We start from the raw sequence: 7,914 nt of genomic DNA, 5'->3' as shown, positions 1-7,914 counted from the left end.
TTGATCTGAAGCTTGTATGGGGATCTAATGAAGATCTGCTCTTCATCTGTCCGTGCTGTATTCCAGCTTTACATGTCTTGGTGTGAGGCTGGTATGGGGATCTAATGAAGATCTGCTCTTCATCTGTCCGTGCTGTATTCCAGCTTTACATGTCTTGGTGTGAGGCTGGTATGGGGATCTAATGAAGATCTGCTCTTCATCTGTCCATGCTGTATTCCAGCTTTACATGTCTTGATCTGAAGCTTGTATGGGGATCTAATGAAGATCTGCTCTTCATCTGTCCGTGCTGTATTCCAGCTTTACATGTCTTGGTGTGAGGCTGGTATGGGGATCTAATGAAGATCTGCTCTTCATCTGTCCGTGCTGTATTCCAGCTTTATTTGTCTTGGTGTTATGCTTATATGAAGATCTGCTCTTTGCCTGTTTGTGCTGTATTCGGGCTATAGCAGGTCTGGATGAGGTTCAGTACAGCCGAGCCTTCATATACTTCGCTTGATAATGCTGGGAGGGAATAAGTAGAAGGTACTTTTAAATGCCTTAACAGTATTTCCTGGAGAATTAAATGAAAGTCAGGATAGTAAAGAGGATATTAACCGACCACCAAATTACCTAAAATATTTGGTTATTACTGCAGTTTTAACAATGAGAGAAAATGGTTTCTTGGTCTTAGACTGGCAGAAATATCCCCCGAGTCCCCATTATAGGGAAGAATGGAAGGGAGCAGCGGAAAGCCTGTCTTCTGCTGGCACTGCTGCAGATCTTTTTATCAGCCATGCCGAAAGGTAAAGATCAGTGATCAATGCACCTTTATATCATGGTGAGTCTTGGAAAGGAAATCTGAATACTAATTCTGTTTTACAGGGCCAGGACCTGTCCCTTCTGTGCGTCTGAACAAGCGCGGGGTGCGTCTAGCAGTGCTGGAGACAATCTGTAATAGCAGTGCCCCCCCAGTACTAGGATTAGAAGGCAACTTGCCCTTCCCCCTGAGGGGAGGGGGACAAGACGACCTTTCCTGTTATTCCAATTGTCCTTCCAGACGGGAATGTGCACTCTGGCCAGGCAGGAGCCCAGCGAGCCAGTCACCATATACGGGCACCCAGCAAGCGTGCACAGCCCTACGATGTCTGCGGGTGCTTTCTACCTGCAAACGTCACGCCAGCTTTCAAAAAGGTCCCTTTGAAGAGTGAGTGGGGAAAGGTCCCTGCAGACTCCCTCAGCTGCTGTTCGCGCGGGTCCTTCATATGAGAAAATCCGCATTTTCGGAAATGTGTGCTAACTCCTCTCCGGGCCCACCCCCGCAAACGACACACACCCCCTCCCAAAGGGGCCGATGCAATGATGTTCACGGAAAGCGGGGGCTGACTTTTCAGCACCCGTTTTCTTAACGCACACATGGCGCCCGCAAGGGGGGTGGCCATGCAATATCAGGCCGATACACTACAGTGCGCACAATGTTAGCCCAGGTTTGGACGCGCGTTTTCAACGCGCTAGCTTTACTCCTTATACAGTAAGAGGTAATAGCGCATCGAACACATGCGGCTAACCCCCCCGAAACTAATAGCGCCCACAACATGCAAATGCATGTTGTGGGCGCTATTAGTTATTCCCACGCATTACAGAAAGTAACGCCTGACAAAGGTCGGCGTTAATTTCTGCCGGCACCGGGGAAGTGCACAGAAAATCAGAAAAAACTGCTTTTCTGTGCACCCTCCAACTTAATATCATAGCGATATTAAGTCGGAGGCCCCAAAAGTAAAAAAAAAAAGTAAAAATTAAAACAAATAAAAAAAAATCTGCCCATGACCCGCGGGTCAGAAGACGGACGCTCAATTATGCCGGCGTCCGTTTTCCTAACCCATAGCTGTCAGCGGGCTAGAGAATTGATGCCAGAAAAATTGAGCGGCGGCTGTCAAATCCGCTGACAGCCGCCGCTCCTGTCAAAAAGGAGGCGCTAGGGATGCGCTAATGTCCCTAGCGCCTCCTTTTACCGCGGGCCCTAATTTGAATCACGCGTCCAGGAGAGTGGCCTGTGCGTGCGCCGGGAGAGTGGCCTGTGCACACGCTGGGAGAGTGGCCTGTACGTGCCCCGGGAAAGTGGCCTGTGCACACGCTGGGAGAGTGGCCTGTGCACACGTTAGGAGAGTGGCCTGTGCACACGCTGGGAGAGTGGCCTGTGCACACGCTAGGAGAGTGGCCTGTGCACACGCTGGGAGAGTGGCCTGTACGTGCCCCGGGAGAGTGGCCTGTGCACACGCTAGGAGAGTGGCCTGTGCACACGCTGGGAGAGTGGGCACTCGCCCGCTCTCCCGTGCGTTTTTCTGTATCGGCCTGTAAGTAAATTAGGGGGTCGCGCTAGGAAGGAGGCGCTAGGGTCGCTTGCGTGACCTTACCGCCTCCTTGCTAACGCGACCCGCTGCGGCTGCCGGTTATGAAAACCGAGGCTGAGTTTACCAGTGTCAGTCTTCATAACTCGGCGGTCTGCAGAGTTATTTTATTTTATTTTTTTTACTTTAAAAAAGAAGTAGAGAAAAGCAGTTTTTTTCTGCTTTTCTGAACTTGTTTTACCTGTGCTCAGCTATTAACGCCTGCTCCAGGCAGACGTTAATATCTGAGCGATAAACGTGCATCTGAGACGCACATTTATCTTTCTGCGTGCGGAGTGAATGAGTAATAGGCCCATTCACCAGGAGTTTGCATGTGATGAGCGCTATCTCATTCACTCCGCGTCGGACGCACGTTAAATAGGCACTAATCCCCCTATTACATTAGGGAGTGTATTATCGCCTTTTTATCCCATGTCCGACTGCGGGTTATCAGTGCCCTGGGCTGAGCGCACTGTACTGCATCAGCCCCATTGTCCCTATTTACTGCTAGGGATGAGCTGTCATTGCTTTCGTGGCTTGGCCGTGATGTGTGCTCGATTGCAATGGGCTTTGAGATGAGGACACAGCACAAGGCCACCACTCCTGCCCACGTCGGGTTCCTTTCCACGAGAACTGGGCCGAGGGGGCTCAGTGCTTCTGATCAGCACTCGATACGCGACCTGGCCCTGACAGGTTAGTCTGACTGCTTGGCAGTGGCTTCGTCATTTTTAGTGGAAAGGAAGGTACAAGTTAGAATTGAGGTGCAAGGTAGTTTGTCACAGGGATCAGCTCTTTCCCCGTTTTGTTTAGGATTTATTTCTTACCCTTTCCGCCACACAGTGGAAGAGATGGGCTTGTTTTTAAAGTGTCTGCTCCTGAGCTACTCACCGCCAGGTCTGTCTGGGACCACGTGAGAGATCTGGGGGTTCAGAGAGGGCGTAGCTTATCTTTCATTCCCCGAAGTGGAGCTGTTTTAAAGTCAGCATGTTCTTCCTATTACAGACTTTCTGGCGGTAGTTCAAGCATTTGTATTCTCTGTTTTGGATTACTGTATTGCCCTTTATGTTCAGCCCTTGCTCTCCTGAATGTGTTCCAACTTCTGCAAAGTGCTTAGAGCTGATGCAGTGTAAACGCGCTGAGGACAGCTCAGCCCCTGTCACACAGGACGATTCAATAAAAGGTGCGGGAGAGCCAGCGCTCCCGACACGCGCCCTGGCGCCTCTCCTGGGCACGCGATTCTCTATTTAAATGAGGACTGGCGCTAATAAGGAGGTGCTGAGGACAATAGCGCGTCCCTAGCGCCTTCTTATTATCAGAAGAGGCAGCTGTTAGAGGGTCCGACAACCAGCGCTTAATCTTACCGGCGTCGGTTTTTGAATCCGCTGACAACCATGGGTTAGAAAAATGGATGCCGGCAAAATTGACTGGCAGGCAGATTTTTTTCTATTTGTGGTGCCTCCGACTTAATATCGCTAGGATATTAAGTTGGAGGGTGTACAGAAAAGCAGAAAATACTTTTTGGGGTTGCTTAGAATTTAATGCCTGTCCTTGGGCAGGAGTTAATTTCTGAGAGAAAACGTACAGCTTGGCCGCACATTTAACTTTCTGTATTTCGGGCGACTAACTAATAGGCTCATCAACATCTTATAGTATAAGGGGAAATAATAGCGTGTCTAAGACATGTGGCCAAATGGGGGCGAAACGGTGCGCTCGGCCGAGCCTGAGTGACAGGCTGCAGCTCGCTCTATCACCCCCAGTCCCTCGGGGAACTTCTTCTCCTCTTCCTTCTTCCTGGGACCTGGTTCTGTTTCTAAACCGGCTTAAACTTGTTGTTACACCCAGGAGACAATTCATTCATTTCCTGCTGGCGGATTCCGGCACAAGAATCAACAATAAATCACAGTCGGCGCTATACCGCATCTTCTACGTGCAACCTTACATAATTCAGGAATATAGGAAGAAATGTAGGAGAACCTGAGTAACTCAGCTGCAATCCTTGAGCAAGTTAACCCATGCAGTGCCAAAAATAACCTGATCAACTCCAAATCAGGAGGAGGGGAAGCAAACGCTCACGTAGACCATGGCACCCTCACAGCCAGCATGGGAGCAGGGCAGCTGCACAAACTCCTGTTAACTCTGCGAGCGAGCGTGTGGGTGCTACCAGGGCAGGCCGCCCCTCAGAATATGCCACCCTGTTTCAGAGAAGCTTCCCATCCTGCTTTTGCTCCTCAAATAGAAGGCAAGAGTTGTACTTTCTACATTATACACACAGCCAGGGATGGAAGGAAGTGGGGTTATGGTTTACAAGGATAGTATCTCTCTCTCTCTCTCTCCCCTTGTGCCAAAACCAGGAAGGGGGATCTGAGAGTCTGGTGCTTGTTTGAATCTTGCGTTTCCTCATTTTTATTCCCTCCCGGGAAGATTTATTGCTGTTAGAAGATTTCCCAGCTGAAGCTATGATCAGAAATTGTTTTTGTAATAGGAGATTTCAATCTCCATGTTGCTGAAGATTTTCAGATGCTTCTATCTGCATTACACATGTCAGCCATGGTCCACGCTCCCACAAATAAGGCTCTTGTCTTTGATCAAATATTGATATCTAACTTGGAAAAGAACCAGTCTGTGGTACGGAATTTAACAATCTCACAGGGTCCGTGGTCTGACCGTGGTCTCCTTTCTTTTACTTTGAATTTTCCCTCACATTGAAGGCAGGAACATGAACAGCGCCACTAAGGTCCAATAGGAATTGAGGAGTTTAAATCAGCCTGGGTTGAAGCAAAGGATAACATCTCCTATAGTCCTTCACTGACTCCTTCCTCAGGTCGTTATTGACATTAACCAGTGGGATTGTCCCGAAAAAGTGGTTAAGGTTAATTGTGGTCATGGGAGAGTCCATAGGACAGGGAAAAGAGCCGTGAGGGTGGCAGAGACATCCTGATTTATTAATTTTACCAGTTGTATAAATAGGAGGAGGGAATACAGAAGTTTATTTCTTAGGGTTAGGAAACAATATTTTACTTCAGCTGTAACTCACCCTCACAGCTTATTCACAGACGTGAATAAGTTGTTACCGCATGAAAACAGGAATCTCCAGCTTTGCCTGGCTCTTCTCAGAGGTTTGCTGACTATTATGTAAATAAGTATGTCCAAAGGACTCAGGAACTCTCTACCCTAAGGGTTCGGCTAGAAATAGAAATAGAACGAGCCACTACTTACCGGGAAACATTTCATTCTCTTACCCAAACAGAGATTGTTAGTCATCTGACTCGGGTCAAATCTTCCAAATGCCCATTAGATCCTTGTCCAACTGGAGACCCCTTCATTGAGGCTGTTACTGATTTAATTAATTGCTCATTTGAGGAAGGGCCGGTCCCTGATAAACTAAAGAGATCAGTAATTTGTCCAGTTATTGAGAAAGAGAGATTTCCACTGGATGCGCTAACAAGTTATCGCCCTATTTCAAATTTGATCTCGCTGGGTAAAACTCTGTCTGAATGAGTCTTTATCACAGCAAACTGGATTGCACCATAGCAATGCCGTCTGCAAAAACAGAATAGTACTGGGACCTTATTGTTCTCGATAAATGACTTTTTGCTAAAAGGTTTGGATGCCGGAGGCGCTGTAATAGGAATTTACTTAGATATAAGCTCGGCCTTTGATTGAGTTAAACATAAGATTTTATTATCTAGGTTATCTGATATAGGACTTGGTGGAGAAGTCCTTCAGTGGTTTGGTTCTTTTTTATCAGACAGGGAGCAGCAGGATAAATTATGACCGGGGTGTAAAATTGTTTTTTCCTTACATTTATGTATTTAGATTTATATTCCGCTTTTTGCACTTTTTTTTCAGTGCTTCAAAGCGGGTTACATTCAGGTACTGCAGGTATTTCCTATCCCCAGAGAGCTCACAATCTAACAGGACGATTCAGTACCGTGCGCTCAGGCCGAGCGTGCGTTTTCGATGCGCTATTATTACCCCTTATACAGTAAGGGGTAATAGTGCGTGGAAAACGCACGTCCAACCCTCCCCCCCCCGAAACTAATAGCGCCCGCAACATGCAAATGCACGATGATGAGTTAGTCCTGCGCGATACAGAAAGTAAAATGTGCAGCCAAGCCGCACATTTTACTCTCAGAAATTGGCATTAATTTCGGCCGGCACCGGGAAAGTGCACAGAAAAGCAGAAAAAACTGCGATATTAAGTCGGAGGCCCCAAAAATAAAAAAAAATAAAAAATCTGCCCGTGGGTTGGAAAACGGACACTCACCTTTGCTGGCGTCCGTTTTCTGAACCCATGGCTGTCAGCGAGTTCGACAACCGATGCCAGTAAAAATGAGCGTCGGCTGTCAAACCCGCTGACTGCCGCCGCTTCTGCCAATAAGGAGGCGCTAGCGTCCCTAGTGCCTCCTTATTAGCGCGGGCCCTCGTGGGCCCTCACGCGCCAGGAGAGCGGCCTGGGCGCGCGTGGGAGAGCGGGCGCTCACCTCGGAGTCCCACCTCACTCCTGCACACCTGGCTGTCCACCCCACACAGGTTGCACTTCACGCGCTCGGTGTGGTCAGCACTGGTGTGGTCAGTCTGTTCACATCTCCCACACTTTTCATGTTTGCAAGCTGAACTGAAATGCTCTGTAGAGCTGCATTTAAAACATTTCTTTATCTGCCCAGGGTAGAAACAGACACCTCTCTCCCTTCCAGTCATGAAGCTGTTAGGCAGGTGCTGTATGCGGCCATCGGCCGGGGGGAGATGCACGACGGCTTTGCGGCCTGCAGTCCAGAAGCCCTGTGAGTCCAGCAGAGGCCGTGACCCTTCCAGCTCCGTGCAGGACCTCGCGGGCCTCAAGGTGCTCAGCTTTACACTGCACATTCACTGTCCTCGCTCTGTCTGTGGAAGGATCATTGCCGGGATCCTTCCGCCCTGGGTGGCTTTACCTTTCCATACCGGTGGTTGCCAGCTCTGAGTGCCATCTCGTGCTGAGAGCTTCCTGAGGGATGAATCAAAGCCTTCACTTGCTGGGGGGACTTTCCCAACACATTCTGGGTCCCGAGGGCCACAGTGAGTCCCATAGTGAAATCGCACCACTCTGCAGTTTTCTAGCGGATTCTGTTCCTTAAACAGATCAGAAAATCGAGGGTTACTTGCAGTTTGCGGTCCTGGGGTTTTGCCCCTCCGATTCCTTCTGGATATCTGCTCTGGTTACAAGCAGAGCTCCTTGTCTTTGCCTTTCCCTTTTCATATTTTCTCCAGTTTCAGGCACAGTATCTTCACTTTCTCTTGCTTCTTTCAAGGTATTTTCCCCATTTTCCACAAACTTTCTTCCAGCTCCATGCACTCAGCTGCAGCCACGCCCATGACCCCTGTGCACTGAGCTTCCCTTCCTCACCCCACCAGAGCAGCAGGGGGTGCCGCAGGGCAGGAGTGAGGTGCACTGACAGAACAGGGTGTGGGTCTCAGTACTGGTACAGCCTGGGGGTGCTGCAGGGCAGGAGTGAGGTGCACTGACAGAACAGGGTGTGGGTCTCAGTACTGGTACAGCAGGGAGTGCCGCAGG

This window comes from Rhinatrema bivittatum, chromosome 13 (assembly GCF_901001135.1).
Source record: "Rhinatrema bivittatum chromosome 13, aRhiBiv1.1, whole genome shotgun sequence".
NCBI lineage: Eukaryota > Metazoa > Chordata > Amphibia > Gymnophiona > Rhinatrematidae > Rhinatrema > Rhinatrema bivittatum.
The sequence above is the reverse complement of the archived record's forward strand: the minus strand, read 5'-3'. Positions refer to the sequence as shown.